This window comes from Sinohyriopsis cumingii, chromosome 6, assembly GCF_028554795.1.
Source record: "Sinohyriopsis cumingii isolate HCF-2022 chromosome 6, ASM2855479v2, whole genome shotgun sequence".
Lineage (NCBI taxonomy): Eukaryota > Metazoa > Mollusca > Bivalvia > Unionida > Unionidae > Sinohyriopsis > Sinohyriopsis cumingii.
The window spans coordinates 122,539,006-122,565,884 of record NC_142966.1 but is presented as its reverse complement, the minus strand read 5'-3'; the positions used below and the strand labels follow the sequence as shown (position 1 = coordinate 122,565,884).

General features: G+C 35.0%; 1 long non-coding RNA gene across 1 annotated transcript; it reads right to left on the bottom strand.

Annotated features, from left to right (window-relative positions):
- Positions 1 to 778: 778 nt before the first annotated feature.
- LOC149797868 (uncharacterized) lies at positions 779 to 23,249 on the bottom strand. Its single transcript, XR_016421899.1, has 4 exons — positions 23,075 to 23,249; positions 17,573 to 17,692; positions 1,351 to 1,367; positions 779 to 1,044 (listed from the first exon to the last, which is right to left on the bottom strand). It is a non-coding gene; the product is annotated as an uncharacterized LOC149797868 (long non-coding RNA).
- Between the last annotated feature and the right edge of the window lie 3,630 nt (positions 23,250 to 26,879).

Below are 26,879 nucleotides of genomic sequence, written 5' to 3'. Positions count from 1 at the left end.
TAGTCCCATCATGACCTTGACAACAACCAATCATTTGAAAATAAAACAGAACTTTGTTAACTAATTTTGAATCCAGGTCAGAATTTAGATCAACACCTGGTGTTTATAAACAAACAGTCGAAGTCAAACAATTTTTTGAAAAAGTATCATCTCTAGTGGAAAAAATTTACATTATAATAGAATAAAATTTTTTAAACTGACAAACAATTAAATTAAAAATAAACATGATTAAATCAGATATATGTTACAATCACAATGCACCATCAAAGGCTGGAGTGGGTCCAGGATATTTTCCCAAGAGGGTTTGATTTCAAGAACAGTGTTTTGTGTAGCTTCAGATGGGTAGCTTTGTTTTTCACTAAATGAGATAGTATCATCACTAGAAAAAAGAGTTGGTGGATGAGTGGGCTTGACAGAACCACCCAAATCTATCTGAATCTACCAATGAAATATCTACAATATAAACTTTATTTTGGTGAAAGTAATTGTCAACCTCAAAAGTAACACAGTACATACTCACTTAAAAGTCAAGTCAAACTGCAAACTGCACAGACCAGATTTGGTAATAAACAACCAAAATAAACAATACCATGATTTGCTAGTGCATTATGCAATGGCAGATCAGGGTCTATGTTGTTTGCAGTTGGACTCAACTTATAGTCAAGTATATATGGTACCTTATCACCGTAAAGAAAAAATCAGTTTAATAGCATATCCATATATTAACAATAAGAAACAAGAAGCTACATTGGCATGTGTTTTTGGCCCCCCCCCCCCCCCGCTTCCAACTTTGATAACAAAGGCATTTATTTAACTTGAAATGACTGGCAAAACTGTAAAACAGATGTTAATCTAGGGTATTGGTTGGTCAATTGCAAAACAGAGGTTAATTTAAGGTGTCAGTTGGTTGATTTTAATATAAGGTGTGGACAGATGGATAGACAGACATCATGACAGACACAAATGACAAAGTGATCGGGATGACAAGCTTCCTCCATGGCAGGCTAGCAATAAAATGTGTCCTCTTTAAAACTGTACAGCAACCTTTTTGGAAGAAATAAGAATTAGTGACACTCTGGCATCACAAAGGAATATGAAAGATAAATTTAGCTTGCTCTAAAGGTTCCAAAGACTGTAGAAAATGTAACAATGCTTTTTACAATGAGGATCATTAGCATATTGATAATATGAGTCAACTGATGTTTTAGCCTGCAACCATGGTTACATCTGAAAATAGGAGAGTTACACATTATCTTACAGTTGTTGCTGTCATTTTAGGAGAATGAACTGAATGAATGTAATATTGGCTTATTTGATTCTGTTCAACTAGTACATACTGTATATACTCACCCATTTATTGAATCCAACTGCAAATAAAATAGATAGCAGATTTGGATCTATGTAGTCTGCATTTGAATTTGACTTATAAGTGAGTATATAGGGTAAATGAAGTGTGTGTGTGTGATTTGGATTTTTATTGTAGCTTTAACATTTTTTTCAGTCATATCGCTACGATGTCTGCAGTGTGGCAATTTATAGTGATGTCTAGCAGTGGTGCATCATGCCACAGATGTGCAGCATTATGTCCCACCCAGTCACATTATCCTGACACCAGGCCGACCACTCCTAACGCTAACCTCTTAATGCTGAGTGCCAAGCAAGGCAGATGCTAGTACCATTTTTATAAGTCCTTGGTATGACTCAGCCAGGGTAAATGAAGTAAAGAAATACAAAAGTAAATGAATTGAAATATGAAAATTTCATAATCAGAATTCATACTCAATCAAAGCAAATGCTGTTAAAATTTGCATAAATGTTTTATAGGAGGAGAGCATCCAAAACTGCAAATTTTAGGCAATTATATACAATTACAGACATATGCCAAGGTGAATATAAATTTTATGAACCTGTGAACCTCATAATGACTGATGAAAAGTGTCAGTCAACATGATAGGTTTACTGGTTCATAAAATGTCATATCTCTTGAAGAAAAGGCCCCCAGTTGTTTTACTACATGATTTTAGTGAAAACATTAAACTGCAATTAAATTCAAGTTAGAACTGAAGAAATTTCATTTACTGTTTTACAATGTCAGGAACTTAATGTTATGATGTCATGTAAAAGCAAATGATGTCATGACCAGGCAACATTAATAAACATCAAATCATGTGACTGTGCCATCCAATGAAAAATCATCTCAAATGTGAAACATATAATATGCAACCAATTAACCTTTGCTGAGGTGAATGTGAAGCTTTATCAGTCATTAAACCTTATATTTACTCCAACATTGCATTGGTCAAAATTTGTTTTGCTACATTATTTAGTTAAAAGAAATTGCAATTTAAATTGCTTTAGAACTGTACAGATGGCATTTCAACTGCATCATAGTAAGAAGTTTATGTTGTGACTTCATGTAAAAGTTAATGATATCATCACCATGTCACAAAAAACAAATGACAATGCAACATTACACATTTAGTGCCCTTGTTATGGGGAGATAAAGATTGGTTCAGGCAAGGCTAGTCATGTTCCATGAGGATGAAGTCCAAGTGAAACACAACATACTGAAGAACAAATCTTCATATCTCTGCCAAACAAGGGCAAATTGTTTTTTTTATAGTTTTACCAAATAAAATAAGATGGAGAAACATGATCATGTGAGGGAGAAACAATCACATATGCGGGCACGATTGTACTAGGGAGACACAATATTTTGTTCCCAGACATTATATTTTGTGCATCAATCATTGACACTATTACTTTTATAAGATGTAATAATAAGAAATATCATATGTCATGTGTGTCACCTTCAGTTAATGGAAAACTGTTTCTTGTGAGAATCATTCCATCACCACCAATACAATTAGTGCCAAAATGACTTCAGTTTTGAACTGCTCCGGTGGCCTAGTGGTTAGAGCATCCACCTCAGATGCAGGAGGTTGCAGCTTCAAGCCCCGGCCAAGTCATACCAAAAATGGTACTAACAGCTGCCTTGCTATGTGCTCAGCATTATGAGGTTAGTGTTAGGACTGGTGTCAGGATAATGTGACTGGGTGGGACATCATGCTACATATCTGTGGCATGATGCCCCAGTGCTAGACATCACTATAAACTGCCACACTGCAGACATCATAGCAATATGTCTGAAAATTGTTTAAAGCTAAGTTAAAAATTCAACACACATACATGCACCTGCACATGCACACACACATCTCTTATGAGAATCATTCCATTACCACCAATTAGTGCCAAAGTAACTTCAAAGTTCTGAGTTTGTGTTGAATGCTTCTTTAATTCAAGGACTACCATACAACCATTAAGGGTTATCTAAACATGAATTTTGTACGTCAAAGTTCCAAACATCACACAGAAAATGGGGTCAGAAAATTTTGCTATTGATGTGATTACAGGTAATCCAATTAAGTTCTACATGTTTGCAAGATCAGAAGTCGGATCATTCTTGAGTACCTGTAACCAAACAGGATTACCTCAGGTAGGTGCACATTGTTAACAATTCAGCTTTCATCTTACTGAGAAAAACTGGTGTCAATTGGGAATAATGTTGACATATTCAAGATAGGTGTTACACATTTTCTTGACATTGTAAATGTATCTTCATCCATAATTCAAGTCTGCTGTTGGAGGGTACTTATAATGTACATGAGGAATGTCAAAATTTATTCTAAACAAAAAAAAGGTACAAAAATCCTTTTCTTTAAAATCTATAGACATTAAATTTAAAATAATTTGAGAATAAATGTTTGCACAAGCTATGCATATACTGAAGTAAGATGGCTGTGGAAAGAGAAAACAATTTGACAAAAAAAGAAAATAAATTTAGATCTCACCTATCAAGGTTTGCAAAGATATAAATTAGATGACTCATTTCTTAAATTTTTTGGACCAGGTGACTGAATGGTCTAAGGCACTCGCCTTTCAACACAGACACATCTCACCTCTTTCTGCATGAGTCTGAGACTTGGCTATGTGTGAAAGCTTGCCAATAACTTCCCATGGGTAGGTGGTTCTTCCTCCACCAAATATTGTGGCTGCCATTTATAGCCTATCATGTTCAGAAAATGGCATTTACCCCCACCACCACCATAAGAACCAAACCTTCACAAATTTTATTTGACATGAGCACTCAGTGACATGTAAAATCCTTCATAAGTGTATATACAAGCTGATAATCTGAGGAGTTGGGTAGCCACAGTCAACCTGTCATTAAAGTAAAATTGTTTAAAAGCTTTTAAAGGCAAAGAAAAAGATAGCCTCACTTACACCGAAAGTTAACAGCAACAAAATGTTCTCAGGTTTTGTTTTGTGAAATGAATTAGATGCAAACATGCCTATTAGGTACTATTTTATCATACACATGGGGATCTATTTCACATACCAATTAGGTATCCATTTCACCATACACATGGTGGATCTATTTCACATACCAATTCGGTACTTATTTCACCATACACATGGGGGATCTATTTCACATACCAATTAGATACTTATTACACCAAACACATGGTGGATCTATTTCACATACCAATTAGGTACTTATTAGACTATACACATGGTGGATCCATTTCACATACCAGTTAGGTATGCATTTCACCATACATATGGTGGATCTATTTCACATACCAATTAGGTATGCATTTCACCATACACATAATGGATCTATTTCACATACCAATTATGTATGTATTTCACCATACACATGGTGGATCTATTTCTTATACCAATTAGGTACTTATTTCACCACAAACATGGTGGGTCTATTTCACATTCCAGTTAGGTATGTGTTTCAACATTCACATGATGGATCTATTTCACATACCAATTAGGTACTTATTTCACCATACACAAGGTGGATCTATTTTGCATACCAATTAGGTATGAATTTCACCACACACAAAATGGATTTATTTTGCAATATGCTACCATGCAGTACCATTTAGGCCCCAAACAATTACAAACTTTCCTTGAAATATACCTATTACTAACTGAATGATCTTTTCCTCTCCACAGCAAAAATCATGTATCAACTAGTATGAAAGAAATGTATTCAAGATGAATATAAATGGAAGCTACAATGGGACATGTAAAATATTCATTATTTAAACAGAATATTTTTTGTCAAACAATAACAACAACTGTCAAAATGCAATATCAACATACAGAATATTCCATTTTTCAGTCCTTGTGCTCTATGCACAACAGACTTCAGAATAATGCACAATGTTGACACTTGCTTACAAGTCAGTTCTCACTGTAAACTGCACAGACCTAGATCTGCCATCACAATGTACTGGCTGATTTAGGTCTATGCAATTTGTCCGAAGCAATCAGTAAAAAAGCCTGAAAGACCCTCATCTTCTGATGCATTATGTGATGGCAGATCAAGGTCAGTGTTTTTTGCAGTTAGACTTGACTTATAAGCAAGTATATATAGGGCATCTAATTTATACTTAAGATATTAAATTTCTGTAATTAGTCCAATATATATCAGATGCATTACCTTATACCTTTCAAGGCTTATATTTTCAGGTAGAGACATGTCTTAATTTTGCATCCTTGTTTGAATGTTCTTTTCAATGCAGAAAAGATAGGAAGTAAACAATATAAAAGTAAACAATTTATATACATATGACACCTACCTGATCAACAAGGGGACTCCCTGCATGATTAAGACTCTTAAATTTGGCCAAAAATGTGAGCCAAACTAAAATTTCCATGAAGCTAAGTTAATGAAGGAAGTTCTTGTTAACTATGTATATTTTTGGGCAAGAAAATTGAGAAAATATAACTGAAGGTTGTTCTAGAAGCACCATGCTTATGAGTCTAAAGTGATCTCTCACTATTCTACAGTGGAAGCCCATTAATCTGGATGTTTGTCCCCAAACCCATTAATGCATATTGATAAATAAAATGTGAAGAATGAATCATTGTAAACAAAACTAGATTAAATCCTTCATCCTGGATTTTGCAGAAAGCAATGATTTGTCTGCTCTGATGCCTGCTGGTGCCAATTGACTAACTAATATACCACAATTGTAACATAATCACTGGAGAGTGAAAAGTAAGTCAGTGTAACCTACTTTTGCCTGTGATGACCAGTAATTTTCATAATGAATATTTTGAGCAAATTTCATGACTGTACATGACTGTGTCAAAAGAGACAGAGTTAAATGGAAAAATTAAACATTTACACCAAAGCCAACAACAAAGTCAATGCTATTAGAAAAGTGATATTTATGTCTTGCCTACAATTTGCAGATGAGACAATAAATATTTTGGCTAGCCATACATTTAAATAAACAGAATCCAGATTAAGTCAGCTTCATTGTAATTATATACAAAAGTTCTAATTTCCTTCCTATGATAGCTTTCTACCAAATACAAGTCAACAGTGACCTTTTCAAGGTGAGCCTGAACTTGTTTTCTGACCCGTTCATCTTCTCAGGTTTCAATGTCAAATACGATTTTCCAGTAATGCAACAGAAACCAATCTGCCAACTCCTGAATGGACAACACAGTAATAAGCCTGACCATCTTGTGTCAAAGTAAGTTGTCAAGTGGATAAAGACTTCTCCAGTTTCCACCAAATACACTCACTTCTAGTTGGATAAACAATGAAAGGAAAACCATTCACACCATAACAACCTGTAAGACCAACATGGTTGAATCATCATAGCAAAATATATACAGCATGCTGGGTTCTAATAAATCAGAAGCCAACTCAACATTAATAATTATTTGTTTCTAAGAACAGCCTATGCATAAATTTTCAATTTTACATCTTTTTTGTAAAATAGAAGAAGAAAAAAGGCCAAAACTAGGAGTGAGCAACCATTACACCATTTGGTAGGTGAAGATTTATTCAATCAATTACAAGACTATGCCTTTTGCAGCAAGAAAGTGGCTTTAAAAGAGGGGTGGCCTTTATCGGGGATGGGGGGTTAAAACAGATGTTGAGTAATAATTACATATAAACACAAATACAACCAATTTTTTAAATATTTAATATTTAATAGATACATATAAAATAACATCATACTGATGGAATGAATGTGGCAAAACTTGTATGAATGTTATGAAAATAATTGTCAATATTCATTAATTGTGTTGCAAAACCATTAGAAAATTTTGTTAATAAAATCAGGGTAAAAACACCTAGCTGTAATTATCATTCTTCATCCATTCCATTTTCACTAAGTTGTATAATATATAACCAATGATATTCATTGGAATCTTTCAGATTTCTCAGCATTGGTTATAAGAATTTTCCTCCTTTCATTGAGCTGAATTATTTAACTTTTCTTTGAAACTGAAAATATATGACAACATTTTGCAACAATGTACTCATTCATTGGCAACAATAACACTATAAAACTAACATTAAGCTCTTAAATGAATGTTGTGTTCACAAAGGAAGTAAAATTGTTATCGACTGGTTATAATCTAGTACCATTTTTACTTAATGGTAGTGAGATGTCACATTGACTGGTCATAATCTAGTACCATTTTTACTTAATGGTAGTGAGATGTCACATCGACTGGTCATAATCTAGTACCATTTTTACTTAATGGTAGTGAAATATCACATCGACTGGTCATAATCTAGTACCAATCTTACATAATTTTAGTGAGATGTCACATCGACTTGAGCTGAACAATACTGTGCTTCTGAACTGTTAGCATTTGTCATCTTGATAATTATCAGTGGTAATAACATCTAGTAATTTTCAAGGTGACAAAATCTGACATTGGAGAACACTCATCAGTTACAGGGATTATCAGATTATCAGATTACTAACTTTTTTGGTCTGGATTAAAAGTATGTTGGAACAAAAATCAATATTTTGAACTACAAAATCAACAAATATTCACAATTTTTTATTTGTGAACCCAAGATTGTGAATGGTAAATTTGACATTTTTTGAACTAACATGAAAGCTGCTGGCTGTGTTAGAGTGGTGTTCAGCCTAGACAAGCATTCTTGGACACAGTCTTGTTGGTACCAAGGGATATGGGCCATAAAATCCCTATTCATATTTTTGAATTTTCAATCATGCTTAGAGATCTCAAAGCATCCCCCTTTATATGAACTCAATGGATTCTTAGCACATTGAAATTTACCTCAGCAGACATACATCATAAAGTAGAGAACAGTTCCTTTATTTCCATTAAATTATGTAATATATAGGTAAATGACATATATTGGTAATTTTGTCATCACTCTATTGTCATTTAGGGACAAGATACAGTCTATGATTACTGGAGAAAACCTATATTTTCTGCTCTGTGTTTGTGTGTGTGTGTGTTTAAAAATTGTGTGTGTTTAAGTAACTTTTTATGAATTAAGATAAAACTTACATCATTATCAGCACAGCAACAACAATCATGTGTTAATGGCACTAGCACTACATGCAGAAACAACAGAGATATTATCAAAGAATAGCAAAAACTGTATGTCCACTATTGTACAACCTGATACCAAGTGCAGCTGGCAAAATGCATTTGCTCACTTTATATCAATGAAAGCATCTCATTGCTCAATTGAAAAAGTCAATTAGTAAGCACTTGATTATGATGGTCAATCTAGAGGTCAAGAACATGCATGATCAAACTGAGTGTTGTTAATATTAAACATTTTACAGACATTGTTAAGCTTGCTGCAAATCAACCATTTGCAATTCTTGTTCTTGATCATTTTTAAGGGGGGGGGTCATTAAATTTAAAATCATGTAATGGTTCATCATGGAATTTTTTTTGCTTGCTTATTTTTCAGCAGGGTGTCATTAAAAGTGTCATTAAATTAAATTTATGTAACTATGCATCCTGGAAAAAAGTGCCAGCATGGCTGTATGCAGCAATCCAGTTTAAAGCAAAAATACCAGTAAATTCAATATTACAAAAACAATATATAAGCCACAGCATTAAAAAACATGCATTGAGTGAAATCATCAAGTACCCAGTAATTGATATTTCAAGAAGTTACCCAAAACATTTAACTTTTTATAGTATGAATCAATCCCAGGTCTGGCCTACATCAACGCTGTTGAATAAATCAAAGTCACAAAAAGCCATGCAAAGCCCTACCCATGTTTATCAAAATCAGCCTTGTTGACTTGAAGTTTATATAATTCTATCACTTGTGTTGACACAATCTTCATAGTATTACCCCCTCTAATATTTATTGTTGACAAATGAAACCATTTCATAGCACCTTTCACCTGACAAGTGCTCCAATATACACTTTCTAAACAGATGAGCAGTACAAGTCTTTATTCATTTTGAACCTCAGTTTTTTCAATCTCTTTAAAGGTCAAAATATTGAAGCCAGAGTTAAATAAGTTTTCTTTAAAATATTTTCTGATTACATGTCTTGCATATTCATTCAGCAACCAGGCACAGCAAAATATCAGTCAATAAACATCTGAAAACTTCATTAAACTGGAGGCGTGGTAGCCAGACCAGTTGACGGCATATTGTTGCAGTGTTAGAGGAAATCTTTTTGTGAGCAAGTTGGTGCTCCTAAAAGTTAATAAATAAGAAAAGTAATCTGTGATTTCAGACTTAATTACAGGGCTGGTTTCCAATTGTCTCTGAAAGCAAATATGAAGCACAGTCTGTGCTGTGACAGAATAATGAAGCCTCACTGTGGCAACACGTCCTTTAATGGCAATACAATTCTCCACAATGATGTATCTCACTGACACAAAAATACATAGTAATTATGACAGTGGGAAGTTTGTTGATCACATAGCTACCAACACCAATTTTATGAGCAAGAACAGAAAATGTATACGGAAAAATTTACAATCATGGTCCATTCTGTTCCAAAGCTAGAAAAGGATGACACAGTCCATTCACTATATGGACAACAGCTGTGAACTAAGAATAGAAAGATATTCTCCCCTGCATCTTTAACTTTGTTTGGCTATTCTATGCTGATCAAATTTCTAAGGCTACTTACAAAGTTTTCTTGAACTTCTGCTTTTTTTCAAGGACAGTAAAAATTTCTGGCAATATTACAAGTGGTCTGAAAACAGCTGATAGCACATAGTTTCAAAGCTGATAAATAAACTCTGAAGTGTGAAATCCATGACTGTGAAAGCATCTAGTGACCTGTGATTTCACATGACATTAATACCAGCCTTCATTATAAAATCAATTCATGAATCCTTTAAAACAAACATCAAGCATTTTTCCTTTTCCTTCAAATTACACATGGGAAAACCTTGCTAAGGTTCTGTGGGATTGGAAATGTAGAAAGACACCAAGTGCTCTTCAGACTCTGTAGAATTGGGAATGTAGAACAGACACCATGTGTTCTTCAGACTCTGTGGGATTGGGAATGTAGAATAGACACCATGTGTTCTTCAGACTGTGGGATTGGGAATGTAGAATAGACACCATGTGTTCTTCAGACTCTGTGGGATTGGGAATGTAGAATAGACACCATGTGCTCTTCAGACCCTGTGGGATTGAGAATATAGAATGGACATGATGTGAACTTCAGACTCTGGGATTGGGAGTGTAGAATAGACATGAAGTGTTCTTTGGACTCTGGGATTGTGATTGTAGAATAGACACCATGTGCTCTTCAGACTCTTGTATCAGGGACATATAACTGACATGATGTGATCCTCAGACTCTCTGGGATTGGGAATGTAGAATAGACATGATGTGCTCTTCAGGCTCTGGGATTGGGAATGTAGACTAGACATGATGTACTCTTCAGACCGAGATTGGGAATGTAGAATAGACATGAAGTGCTCTTTGGACTCTGGGATTGGGATTGTAGAATAGACACCATGTGCTATTCAGACTCTCTTGGATCAGGGACATAGAATTGACATGATGTCATCCTCAGACTCTCTGGGATTGGGAATGTAGAGTAGACATGATGTGCTCTTCAGACTGAGATTGTGAATGTAGAATAGACATGAAGTGCTCTTTGGACTCTGGGATTGGGATTGTAGAATAGACACCATATGCTCTTCAGACTCTCTTGGATCAGGGACATATAATTGACATGATCTGATCCTCAGACTCTCTGGGATTGGAAATGTAGAATAGACATGCTGTGCTCTTCAGACTCTGTAAGATCAGGGATGGAGAATAGGCATCATGTGCTCTTCAGACTGTAGTAACAGGCAACTAATTGAGGCAGAAGCCACTGTGACTTGATGGTTAGCATGTTGGACTTGCAAGCAAAATTATGTAGTTCAAATCCTACCATCAGTTCAGTCCGAGTCAGCTACCTTGTTTTGTCCTTGAACAAGGCACTTTACTCCAAACCGTCTCAGCACTAAATAACATGCTTTGAGTTGCTGTACCATAAACCAAACTGAACCAATCAGACTGAACGTTCAATGGAACAAAGATGTGAGGTTCAACAAGCATAACATAGTATGATTTTTGCATCAAATGTAAACAATATGAAACACATTCCAATAAAAGAAAAGATTTGAGATATCTTCAGATTTATCTAAAGAAAATTTCTACAGAAAAATATTTCTTTGCTGAGTTCACATTAATAGAGTCTGGTAATAACAACCAGAAAAGTGCTCACAGAAAAGGAATACCCCTATTACAGTGATATTATCCAAACACAAATGGGCACAATCATATTGATTGATGGAAAAGGGTGTACTGTACTATAAGTTTCATCTGCATTCATGGAAGGGGATGAAATTTTTTTTTATGAACACAAGAAAGTGATTTGTCAGATGCCAGCAAAACTATTTGTAAAAAGATCTTGAGAAAATTATAGATTGGTCTCAATGGACAGCACAATGGACATAAATAAAGTTCTTTCCAAAGGTCCAATATTGCTTTTGAATGCTGCCCTGTTATTAGCCACCCAAAACCTCACATGGACAATGGTCAGCACAAAGAATGAGCAAACTAGTGACATAAGCCCACTCCACCCATTACTTAACCCTGACCTGTATTTTCCCCAATAATGTGGAAGACAGGACACAAGCTGTACATGTTCTTCTAAATGCTCCACTATAGTTTTTTCCCCTCTAAATCCAACATAAGTAAAATGCAAATGTCTTCTTTAAGTTCAAAAGAAATAATAATTGACAGAAATTTTTTAAGAGTTTATTAGAGGGCAAAAATAGGCCCCAATCCAAAATTACGCTCACTCAATTTTAATATATTTCAAAATTATGCAGAATTCACAATTTTTTTATTTCCCTCCTGCAACATTTTATTCCAAATAGATAAATATTCTTATAATGAATTTCCCCAACTATTTTGAACCAAACAAATGAAAATTCCACAATTGATGTTCTGACAAAATTGCTGTAGCAAAATTTCAGTAAATGTTTCCCCCAAAACCAAAAAGAATTTTACAGCATTATATATCTTGCTTGTTCCTATGCAGCATCATCCAAAAACCATGGTATAATTACTTAACCAAGAGAAGTAAGTCATTGTGATCTAATATTCAACAGTGTGAATGTTGGTCATATATGCAAATGCAGGTACGGTTATGACAACAAAAGCAGCAGGTGTCAAAAATGGATTGAAAGATGTAAATTTGATGCAGCCATGTTAATGGTTAGTAGTACATTCCTCACCAAGAATGCACCAATCCCGGTTCTTGACTGTACATAAAATTGTACCATTCATATGCAGAAAACCATAATATTTTTATGAAGAGATTTCAAAAGATCTATAAGAATTTTGTAACAAAACCTAAATACTATTCCACTGATTGTAAAATATGACAATTCTATCCAAAATTCTAATAATCATATTGCCTATGATAAAAAAGGAATCATAATGCCTATCCTCAAGAACGAATCATAATGCCTATGCTAAAAAATGAATCACAATGCCTATACTCAAAAATGAACCATAATGCCTATACTCAAAAATGAACCATAATGCCTATACTCAAAAATGAACCATAATGCCTATGCTCAAAAATTAATCATAATGCCTATGCTAAAAAGTGAATCACAATGCCTATACTCAAAAATGAACCATAATGCCTATACTCAAAAATGAACCATAATGCCTATGCTCAAAAATTAATCATAATGCCTATGATAAAAAATGAATCATAATGCCTATGCTAAAAAATGAACCATAATGCCTATACTCAAAAATTAATCATAATGCCTATGCTAAAAAATTAATCATAATGCCTATGTTCAAATATGAATCACAATGCCTGTACACAAAAATGAACCATAATGCCTATGTTCAAATATGAAAATGTCTAGATATAATGCTGTTGAAGTGATCCAGTTTATTGAATACTGCAAGTTAGATCAAATCATTAGAGGTATTTTCCACTAAGTCTGAAATTTTGGAAACATTACCTTGATACAAAGGCAAAGTAGATAATTTTAGACCTTTAAAATTTCACTTGCTTCTGTCAGTCATTCCAAACATAATTGTTCCAACTTCAAATGAACTTGGACAAATATGGTAACAAGGCTGTGCTTGACACATACATAAAAGGGGACTGGTATTCTACCTTAATCAATGTATTAAAGATGCTCCCTGCTATCTGTCAACCATAAAAAATGGCTTTATTACAAATTAAATGGGCAACCCCATGACACCAGAGCAATCCAATCAATATGAAGGCTTTTTAAATACCCATAATCTCCATTTTAATTGTCACAAGTTCCAACTCAATACTATGGAATGGTTGCCATCCATCTTTTTTCTAGCACCACTTTATCTGGAATATAAGACTAACAAAAGGCAGAGGTCATGTTACCTTTTTTTGTGAATACATCCCAATATGCATGCACTAGAAATGTTGCATGCCATGTTTTCATAGTCATATACCATCAGCAACTGGTACAGATTAAGGTAATTTAGAGAGTTTTAAGGGCTAGCTAAAATCTGACTCTCTCAGCAATAGGAATGAATTTTCTATAACTCTTGCATCAAGCTGAAGTTTAATTGACCTTACTATTAAATCGGGAATCAAAGTCTGTTACTTCCCCTGAATCTGGTCAAAATATCATTTTCTGGAAAAGGACTGATTCATGTTAACTTTCCAATGTACAGCAATATTCAATTTGCTGTTGTGTTCCCTAGCAACAGAAATGCCTCACAGAGTGAGAAATGATCTGCCATCACTTCCCATGAAGCATTCAAGATGCAGGTGTACACATTTTTTTTTACAAGGTTTCAAGTATCTTTTTTATGGGAAGAGTGTGGCTCATTTTGCCTAAAATTGATGGTTTCCACTGCAAAAGTGTATAACTAAACAGTATTGAACCCTCCAAGTCATCTTAACAAGTCAGGTGAAGAAATTGGAAACATTCATAATTAAATAAGGGAATTTTCACAATTCTAAATTTTCATATCACTTAGGTCACATTAAGAGGAACATTGTATTTATTCATTACCGATAACTGCTATTTATATTTTATATTTTCAACACTAGAATAATAAGCTTTTTTTTTCACTTTCTGAAGTTCAATTTGAACTCTTAAAACTGTGTCTTCAAGTGTTTTTAACATTAACTAAAATCTCCTAAAATGCAATTTAAATAATTATATTATACATACATGCATAAATCATCCTACATACACTTTATATGAGGCTGGTAGTATCCAAAAAATAAACTGAAACATTGACAAATTTACCAATCATAGTTTCTCTTAAGATGAGCACAAGTTGAGAGCCAATGTCCAAACTTAATCGATAAATCTCTAGCCAGATAGTCTAGCAGTAATCCCTTTTGTGTGTCAGAATATCATAAAAGACAACTTCCTAATAAAAGACGGAACAAATTATAAAGACCCGTCCTTTCGCTAGTGTCAGTTAGGTAGAGTAGCATATAGTAAGCCGATTACAGCTCTTCCAAAGCCTGTGTCTGAAGCAGGTAGATTAGATCAGTCATTTATTACCAGGGCCTCTGTTACTGTTATACATAGCAGACTTAAATGGCTTATGATGTGGTGAATGAATGCATCGAGACTTGATAAATAAAGGACTTCCCTGCAGAAAATAGAATAGAATAAAATTAAATTTGGTAATCAACTGTCCACATCAACTATTGTTGAATGGTATTTTAATGTGTGACTACGTTGTTCTGGATTGATTTAATAAACCTGAAGGGAAAATCTGGCCAGATTTAACATACATACTCAATGAACAGAGCTACAGGTAATTTTATTTATTGTATCTGAACAATTTTAGCACAAATGGTCTGCCTGCTTAAAAAATATGAGCAAGTAATTTCTCAATTTTTCTGTCATAGCAGGTTTTCTATTTAGATAACTGGCACTTCTACTTATTACAGTGTTATTGCTGTCAAACAGAAATCACTCCAGTCTTTGTCTGCAAGTATGTGTGTGTGTGTGTGTATGTGTGTGTTTGCATTTGTGTTATGTGTGTGTATATGTGTGAGTGAGTGTGTGTGTGTGTGTGTGTGAGAGAGAGAGAGAGAGAGAGAGAGAGAGAGAGAGAGAGAGAACACATGCATATATTAGTATTGCAAGTGCAATAAAGTGAACATACTGCATTTTCAAATGTAAACTACTGGAAATGTCATATGTGGTTTCAACCAGTAAAAATATATAGAGAACAAATTATTATTATTCATACATTTTATCAAATTCATACAGCTTATGATTATTAAAAATAACCTGTTACATACCCTTAAAGACATAATAGACAAGCTAACTGTACTGAGCCCTAAGGGATATAAGAGACAAGCTAGCTGTCCTGTACCCTAAAAGATATAAAAGACAAGTTAACTGTCATGTACCCTAAAGGATATAAAAGACAAGTTAACTGTCCTGTACCCTAAAGGATATAAGAGACAAGCTAACTGTCCTGTACCCTAAAGGATATAAGAGACAACTTAACTGTCCTGTGCTCTAAAGGATATAAGAGACAAGCTAACTGTCCTGTACCCTAAAGGATATAAGAGACAAGTTAATTGTCCTGTACCCTAAAGGATATAAGAGACAAGTTAACTGTCCTGTGCCCTAAAGTCATAAGAGATAAGTTAACTGTCCTGTACAATAAAGGATATAAGTGACAATTTAATTGTCCTGTGCCCTAAAGGATATAAGAGACAAGCTAATTGTCCTGTACCCAAAAGGATATAAGTGACAAGTTAACTGTCTTGTGCCCTTAAAGACATAAAGGACAAGTTAACTGTCCTGTACCCTCAAGGACATATGACAAGTTAATCATGACAAATGACAGGTTTATTAAATTTCAATTCAACATTTTGCATCATGGAACTACTTATACAATGAAAACTAATAAAAGAAACTCATCATTTACAGTATTTTATATTTTAATGAAGAAATCAACTTCCTTTTAAATTTCCTTTTAATTAAACAAGTTTACAAGATTTTTAATGAGAAAAGTGGATCTTGTACTGACTACTTTTATAAATTATGTCTGAAGAAGAATTTATTTGCAAAAACTGCAGAATTCTAATTAATATATATTAAGCAATCTAATCTAATAAATGTTGACTTCTATATAAAAAAAAAATATATGCACAAAGCAATCATTATCACAAGCAAGATAAGGTAGAGTAATGGCTATCAAATAAAAGAAATTAATTCATTCTATCTGGGTATCTAAGCCATCATGGCACAGTCCTGATAAAAATTAACTGGCCAATATCATAATTATCATCTTAGTCAAACTCTGAAACATTTTATAAAACTTAGACTCTACCGAAGATTAATACAATAATAATCAGTTTGAAGGCCAGATTTTCCATCAACTTTTATCATTGATATTCAATACAACAAACCATTATATCCATTTTTCCTAATATATATTATTAGCAGATGGATGAATTTTCAACAAAAAGGAAGTTACCTATTAATTTCTAAACAGATATATAATTATTTTCAATGTGCTGAAGTCAGACTTGAATCACAGGATTTGTGTTAATGAATATCATATAATGCAGAAAAGTAAATAGTTAAACCTAAGTTGTCCACATCTTCTCAAATTTATTCCGAGATATACATGTATTCAGTTATTTAACAGTGTATGAACAACACTGATTATTTAATGGTGCATACTTTCATTTAATCCAATGGTGTAACATTCTAAGGATTAATAGTGTCAAAATGTATACATTTCTTGCAGAATAAACAATAACCATCAGAAGAATGGCTGATCACACAAACAACCACAGATATTACAAAACATATAACAAGAGGTCAAAGTGGGCCTGACATTACTCACCGGACCTGAATAACTTAATGACTGATCTTTTATAACTATGAAGACTATTGTAGTATTGGTAACATTGTGAGAACACAACCAATGTAAGCTCTCTCACAATAATGCTGAAGAAAAAATATACATAGTCCCTTATTCATGATCTATGTCATCCATGGTTATGATAATATAAACATATTTACCAAGTCTTATCGAAACTGGAAGATATAATCTCTAGATCTAGAGAGGTAACAAACTCAACCAATTTGATGCAGGACTATCTCAGAAACCTTATCAGCAGACCTGATTATTCATGGTGGGTCTTCACAAAAACTACAAAGAAAACCACAGAAAATTTCACTTCTAAAAACCTTACCCAAATTCAATCTTGAATTTTTTTTCACATGCTACTAAGGCACAAGTTAGTACTCTCTCTGTCTCAGGCATGCATCCGATTTCATCAGTCATCTTTAAATGCCCTGAAAGGTAACATGCCCTGAAATTGGAAAAAAAAAACACTTTTGACAGGCTTGTTAACTTGAGAACATAGCATTTATGCCCAGAGGTAAGGTCAGTGAAGTGGATGAAACAAAACCTTGTCCACTGCATGTGACAACATTTATCACTGGTCAATAATAGTGGAGAAATATTGCTCTGTGGCCTTTCACACTGTCCTTTGATAGACGCTGATGTCCAACAAGATGTGGATGAAAGTTATCTTTCACTAACAAGGCAGCCCTAGACAAGAGAAAAATCCCCATCAATGAGATTATTGATGGAACTATCTATCCTACAGTGTCCTTGTAGTTTGATTGATGTTTGATAAATACGACCGTCTGAGTCAAAGCAACAATGATGCTAACAGTTCTACAGCATTGAAAAAGTCTTTATTTTCTAATTTACACTATGACAATTGGGCAACTTAAACTAGAATTCGATCTCCTTCAAAAGACAGGATCATGTCTTTGGTCACTTAAGATTGATTACAAAAGTAAAAGTACTTTCTCACACATCATGTGACTGAGTCGAGCATGGCATTGGCGTTAACCTTTATTTGTGTATCTTCTCTTTTAGGGCCTAAATTTAGGTGTGTGTGGGTTATATAGTGCTTATTAAAGAATGATAGGGCTTGGTTTGATTAGTGTTTCGTGGCACAGCAACACAGGTAGGTTATTTAGTGCCTAGGCAACTGGAGTAAAGTGTCTGGACCAAGGACAAATTAAAGTTACTGACCCAGGCTACTACAATGTTGGGATTTAAACCTGCATCCTTTTGGCCATGGTTGCAGTACTGAGTACCATAGCTCATACTTAAGTCTGAATAATCCAACCACTTTCTGGATAATCCAAACAATTCTGGATAATCCAACCATTTTTATGCAACAAAAACATATTAATATTCTCCAATATTTTACCATAAATTTATCTGTACATGTATTTCCACTAACTCTTGTTTCTCGGCCAAAGATATTATATTAACAATGTTTATGAACAAACATATGGGACTGTAAAATCTTTGTCTGTTATTTTAGTTATTGGACAGGAAGTGGATTAAGCATTTAATTCACTTAGGTATTAGTCAGGAATTAGTCTGTTTTTCAAAATCTTGTCAGCATAAATTTCCATTCCAGAATAATAATCAATGTCTGTCTCCATGACAACTGTGTCATCATCCAGCAAGATCCTATCATATTGTTGAATAGGTAGCAAATCAAAGTATATAAAGCTCAGGTCATAAGGATGTAAATATAGCCTATTTATTGTATCATTAGAACAGAAAACATGCTAATTTATATAATCATTTACCTAGAACAGAGCTCAAGATCAGCATTGTATATGTGTATCTAACATATAGAAAATGGACTGAAAATGCATACAAGTTTTTTTATAATGCATTTAGAACAAAACAGTTGAATTTTGAGCATCAGGTTCAAAAGTTAACATATTGGTCCTGCCATGTACACACCCTATGCATTATTATTATGGTGCATTTGATCAATATAAGCTGTGTTACTGAAACAAGTTTTAGATGTTTTATGCACATTTGTAATGATAGTATTTGATGACCATCAGGACACTAGCTCAACTTACACAGCCATATAATTGAATGCACCCTTAATTAATCTTGGCTACTAAGCCATTTTTTATACACATTCTTGATGAGTAAGAGTCTGTTGAAAATTTGTTTGCTGAGATGTTCTCTAAATATGTGGTCAAATTCCTAACCTGTAAATAAAATATCAAATTATTTATCTAAAGGTTTAATATATAAAAGATATATCAATAGACAAAAGGAGAGTGGGCATTTTGTTTTGTAAATCATTTTGCTTTTAACATTTTAAAATCTAGTCTTTGCTTCACATTTCTCTGAATACAACTTTAAAAACAAAACTGTTAAATTATTTTAAATACTATCAAATTCAATTAATTTTGCTATTTTGTACATTTTTCAGTTAATTAAAAATAAATTGAAATGGATATTGAGATTGAACAACAACTGTACAAAGCAATCGAGAATTTTAATTTTTACAGTGGTATTATAATTTTTAGGACACTTGGTTGCTTTATGAATCTGCGTGTTCCATATTTAATTTCATACTTCCATTTGATATAATATTGACAATTCTTAGCACTCAAATGGTTCAAGTCAACAAAAATGATGTCCCATTGTGATATGCAATCATTATTAATAATGTCAAACTATAATAGTAGTCCAGCTCTTGCCTGTAGATAATACCCCTCCCTATTGAAGTCTTCAAGGGCTACTGTGTGTTCCTAAATGACAAGGGGGTGATGTATGGACACCATGTACCCCACTAGGATAACTACCTGGTCAACATATACAAACATTGGCTACATAAATGGCATTGTCAGGTATGAATACCAAATCTGACACCAGTTTTATAAACTGGACGATTCTGAAGCAGAACATTGTAGTAAAGTTTTAAAGCCAATCTCTGGAACAAACACTTAACCTAATATAAACTATCATCAGCAGGGTATTCTGAAAAAGTTGTTTATTTGAATAGAATATGCAAATTGTCTCCCTCCCCTTCAATTCTGTTTTCACAGAAAAAGTGGGGAAAAAATACTCAAAGATACTTTCTAATTTGACCTCAAAAATATGAAGTTGATTTTTCATGGCAATGGTGTAGTTTGAATGGTTACAATTCTGGCCCTCTTAAAGTATCTTGAACAAGGGAAATAGTATATGCAATTTAAATAGAACAGCAAACTGGTTTGCTGATTTTAACACATTTCCTTAAAAAATATATATGAAAATACATTTCTGCACATGCTGTTCTGCAGTAAATTTTTTATTTATATTCTGATACAATAAAAGTACACATGACAAAGTCTGTTTAGGACAACGACTACTAACTTCTTAGGAAGGTCCCATCTTGCAAAGGCATAAAATTATGTCACTGAAAAGATATAAATTTTGCATATATGGATATTTATGCAGAGAAATGAACTCTATAAACCATACCCAACATGTATTGCACAAGAATAAATAAATATAAAATTGTCTTTTCTACTGAATTACATTACCCATGACATTAAATGATATTACTCATGACACTGAATTACATTACCCATGACAAGACTGCACTCAAGGACAATGTTTCTTTACTACCCTATGTGGAAGACATCCACAATATTTGGTCAAGAAACTTCCACTTCAAATGTTCTTCTGCAAAAATTATTTTCTTTGAGTCACAATAACCCTGACCTTTGGCACTTAGATCCCAAAAATTAATATGGCTATTTCTTACCTTACTTTCAAAACTGTCACAAATTTTGGTCAAGGTACATGGTCTAGAAATAAAGATATTATATGAAAACCTTTTCTCACCTTTCCACTGTAATGACCTTGACATTTGACTTTTGGATCCCAAAGTCAACCGACTTCTTCCTAACCCAAAGTATTAGCCAAACACAAACTGGGATAAAGCTATTTGGTCAAGAACTTAAGTTTCTGTGCAAAGCCATTTTCTATTTTTCAAAACAGTGACCTCATTGTCTGACCCCAAGATCAATAGACCTCTTCCTTGCTCCATACGCAAACCATTCAAAGGTTACTCCAGGTTTGTCATAGAAGTCAAGTTTGTGCAGAAATCATTTTTCTTCCTTCAGTCACAATGACCTTGGCCTATGACCTTTCTGACAATACCATTGATACGTTTCTTCCTTAGCCAAAGAGAGCAAATCACAATGTCAGGTAAAGTAGATGGTGTAAAACTAAAGTTACTGTGTCAAAAGTAAAATGCAACAGAGAAATGGAAGTAGTCACTGATGGATCAACATACACCTGCACAATGTCATAACACTCCAACATCCAACTTTTTAGCAGGAACATTACAAATCTGGATCCACCACAGAAATACATTTTGGCAATAATTTTTACAAAATCAAAGCAAAAATAAAACTACATGAAGGCCTGAAAATTCTCAAATCTGTCGGGCCAATTTTCTCTAGTGCTGGTAATTTTTGTGTTATCCTAACAACATGTCATGTTTATATTTTCATTCAGATCTACAGCATATTTTCAAAGTATTAAAGTCTTCAAATCAATCTAAACATTTTAAAACCTCAACTATTGGTAAAATATTGCTTTGTAAGTACCCAGTAATTAATCAAAACTAAAAGAAGCAAATTTTAATTCAACTTCAAATTCTTGACATAAATTTTAATGCAAGTGAAATCATTTCTTTTAAGCATACATGGATGTATCAACAATGATTACTAGAATCAATCTCAACAGACAACATGGTTTCCCAAATCAATAAATGTATGAACTGTCATATGAACCTGCTTATATTCATTTGACACTCATTGGATTATTTTCAATTTTTTTGTATTTTAATTAAGCAAATTCATGTATTTCATATTTTCTTGAAATTAAATCTGTACATGTCGCATATTTGCTTGAAATCAAATTTGTACATTCCCATATTTCCTTGGAATCAAACTTTGGACACTAATATTGTGAATGAATTATTATTTTCTAGGTGCCTATCTATGTCTAAGAATGTTATGGTTACCTTACTTACTTGTTAATGAGTCATATAGTGGTGTATGATTGGTTGAATGCCGGTGATGATATCAGCTTGAAATCATCAATTCAAGATGCATCATTACATCAAGTAATATGAATCTTTGGCATCCACACACCAAATAACATGAATCTGTGGACAACTTTACTTGTGAAAGTGACCACATCAAAAATTTAATATTTGGGGGTAAAATATAGGAATGCATGTACATATGGACATTGAGACACAGAAAGGCATGAACATGGATGCCAAAGTGTTTGTAATGTCAAGCATCTGCCAATAATTTTCTGATGTGTCACAATATAAACTTATTACTGTCCACATATTTAATAGTTTAATTTTTAAGATATAATGTACAATTAATATGAACCAACAAAAAATATCTCCTGAGGAACGACCTTCCTAAATCAGTCATCTGTATTATGTCACCATGCAAGTTATGTCCTCTCCAAATAGCACTAATTAGGGTAACCCATATCACTAATTATGATAACCCAAAGCACTAATTAAGGATTGCACCAAAATATACCATAGAGGTTACTTTTCTTTGGCAAAGAAACATGTCATTTCTTGTGAGTAATACTCTGACATTATTATGTGTGTCACCTTGGAATTAATGAAGACCATCCTGTAGCTGAATTACCCTTCTTAATTCCGAAAAGTATGATGCAATTTTTATCTTCATCTCAAAACTATACTATTTTTAAAGAAACAGGGCCCTACAAAGAAAACTAATAGAATTATTAAACTTAAATTAACTCAGAGTAAACATAAATTCAAAAGACAAGCAATGCAAAAATGTTTCACTTCAAATCTACTCACCTGAAAATATTCTCTCTACTTAGGTCTTTCTTGTTGTCCTTTTGCCTAACACTGGGCTAGAAATTTCTGAAAGTTAAGCAGCACGAAACCTGCACACTGCACTTAGGGTCACTAGTTTTGTTACTATCATAGCATCTAATTAACTCTCATGAAATGATATACAATACTACTTGACAAAAGTAGCAGCAGGGGGGGCGAATCGGACATTTTGTCCAATCGTCATTTGGCTTAATTAATACTTTCTGCACTCAGCGGATCCGGTGTCGTCAGCGCCCGGTAAAAAAAAAACGACGTCGTCGTCCGGGGGGGTGGGTGGTGTCGTCCAATCGTCATTTGGTTTAATTAATACTTTCTGCGCGCCGATCCCAGCGTCGTCAGCGTCCGGTAAAAAAGCGCGACGACCGCGTCGATGTCATTGCCCCCCCCCCCCCCCCCCGCTGCTACACACAGTTAACGATGGGAATCTTTTACAATTCAACCGAATATTTGGTCAAGTCCGATACGATATCGTGTCCGAGGATCATGTAAATTTATCGTTACAAATCCATGTGGGGTCGACTGAGCATGACTAAAAAAGTTTCGAAAACCATTAAAGTCCATGTCACCGCCGCACCATGTCTGCCAAATATTTCGTAGCGTGTGTGTATCAACGCCGTTGAATACAGCAAGAATATTACAGTTGTCTCTGATTACTTTTGGAATCTGAGTGTATCGTTGAGTGACATATATCACGTCGGTGTTTTTATGCCTGCCTCTGGAAAATATCCTAGCTGGTTTTTTTTGATTGTCTAACATAACATCATCGTACACGACTAGATTGTTAACGTCGCCATCAATATCATCAATACCTGGTGCATCATTGATATCTGTAATAAACTCAATAACATTTTTTTCAGCGATCGCTGATGCATTCTCGTTAAAATCTTTCAACACCTCGTAGCATCGTTGATCATCTACGCTAGGGGCGATTAAATACAACTTATCCCACTTCATCCATCTCATTATTAAATTAAGTAGTAATTGCGTCTTGCCGGATCCAGATGGTCCGATGATAATCATCCGGATCGAGTTTGGTAACGCTGCAACATGCTTAACTGGTTCTCTCGTTTTAGTCGCCGAAAAATCAATTATATTCATATCTCTATACATAAATTATGGATCTATATTGTGTGAAGTGTAGAGTGCGTACTGGCACAAATGATATGACAACCGTTATAACAAGAAATAACAGATCGGCACTTACTGGTAAGTGTGCACGATGCGGTACAAAGAAATTTAGATTTATTTCTATTAGACCCGGGGATGTTTTAAAAAAAAAGCGAGGAGGTGATATTGCAGCCAAGTTATCAAAACTCCCCGGAACACCGTGGGCAAAGTATCCAGGAGAAAAGCACCTCCCAGGATATAGCTACTGTGGCCCCGGAACACGATTAGATATCAGACTCGATGATCAAAATCAGCCCAAACCCGGTGAGTATCCAATAAACGCTATCGATAAGGCGTGTCATGCTCATGATGTTGCTTACTACAAAAGTAGCGATCTGCAACAGCGTCATATCGCGGATGTAAAATTAATTCACGCGTTAAATGCTATTCCTGATAAATCATTCAAAGAAAAATTGGCTTCATGGTTGGTAAAATCGGCTATGAAAGGTAAATTAATGATTGGAAGCGGAGCTTCTCGCGCTGGTAATTGAAAACGCTAGCGTTTATAATAACAACATGGAATCCATCTATTATTCTCCGAGAGGATACTGGAAAGGAAAGGTCGCAATTGATAAACTCGCAAGCGCTGCAAAGGTAACAAAGGCCGTTGCGGCTAATTGGTTATCCAAACAGGCTATATGGCAAATTTATCTACCACCGCCTAAACAAATCAACTTTTCGCGCTTTGATGTCAGCGTACCTAATGAAGTTCATCAGGCTGATATACTATTTCTGCCGCATGACAACGGTTACAAATACGCGCTAACCGTAGTTGATGTTGCGAGTCGATACAAACAAGCGGAGCCGTTAAAAACAAAGTCAGCAACTGAAGTAGCCGATGCGTTTGAGCGGATTTACCGAAGGGGTCCTCTGCGCTGGCCAAATCTATTACAAGTTGATCCTGGCAATGAATTTCGCGGCGCTGTTTTATCAACGCTGAAACATCATAGCGTCGCGATACGACGAGGTCATACTGCGCTACATCGTGATCAGGCAATTGTTGAACGATTCAATCGGACTCTTGCTGAACGGTTATTTGGATATCAATACGCGAAAGAATTCATCCAGGAAAAACGATCTCGTGAATGGGTTAAAAGATTACCAGGCGTAATTGCAGCGTTAAATAACGAGATTACCCGAGCAATCAACATGAAGCCCAGCGACGCGATTAAAAAAAAGTATATACCCGGAAGATCAAAAATAGATAGCGTTTCCAAGCCGATTCTCGGCGATGTCACTGTTAGATATCTGTATGAACCAGGAGAGCTTGAAGGCGGTAAAAAAAGAGCTACTGATCCTATTTGGAGTGTTACCACGCATAACATATCAACGATAACACGATCAACTGGTAGACCACCGATCTATAGACTGGATTCAACTGCCCCACAGCGCGGATTTACTCGCGAGCAACTACAAGTGATACCTGACGATACTCAATTGCCCCCGCGTGGTCTTAACTAGCGCCGTTACGTCTATTGCACTCAAGACAGGTCAACCTCACATTGTTTTTGACATGACCGAGACTGTTATCGATCCTGTCCACGGTAAATTGGCGAGCGTCTTTATCCGAATAACGCCAGCGCATTACACAATTGCAACTCGCGCAGTGATTATTCTGTTGTTGTCGTAACGCAATTATTAATTCGGCATCAATATCAAAACGCCGCTGTTTTTTTTATCCTGTTGGCGGTAACCCGAGAGTTTTCTATCAATGACGCTAGCATCAATAATGTCATCGTTGTCACTGGCTTCGTCAATAACAATTCTTCGAAGCTGATTCATTCTCCGTACTCTGGACACTGCAAGATAGACTAGATTTGACCATTCGATGCGATTATCAACCATCCAAACAATTGTATCCGTGATAGTCAATCCCTGCGAGGAATGTATTGTCGTTGCGTATCCTAGCGTCCACGGGGATTTATCAGCACGTAGCGCGTCCTCGACGACGCTGATATCAACGAGCACAATATCATTCAGCACAAGAATTTGTTTTTTTGTCCCTGTCGCTGTCGGGCCCGGGATTTCAACTTCAATGTTCTGCCGCCGTGTGTCAGCGGGTCTATAACACAACGGCACTGGACGCGTTGGAAACTTTTCCTTATGCAACGCAAACAACTTCCGCTGAAGTGTGTCTCTGACTATCTTTCTACTCGCTACAATCAAATCGTTTGGTCTCCATGTTTCCCAGAATTCATTTAACGGCGTTTCGGGAATCACCTCGCGGATTATTTCACATTGAACTCTATCCGGCTGTAATCTGATTAATTTTTTAACCTCGCGCAGTTGTTCATCAAGTGCTCGGTAATCAGTATCGGTTTCTTCATAATAGTCCACAAAACCCTTTAACCAATCATGTGGACCCTCGCCGACAAATGGTGGTGGTTGGCCATGATCTCCGCACATTATCACCGCTGTATTCGCGCGCAGCAACCACTCAAGAAACATTTGTAAAACATCTAACGAAACAGTACATATCTCATCCCAGATGATAACCTCAGGAATAAATTTTTCCCCCATTCGATCAGGAGTCCACTCACCGCCGCTGTATCGAAAAAAGCTGTGATAAGTAACGGCGTCAACATTTCGTTGTTTTATC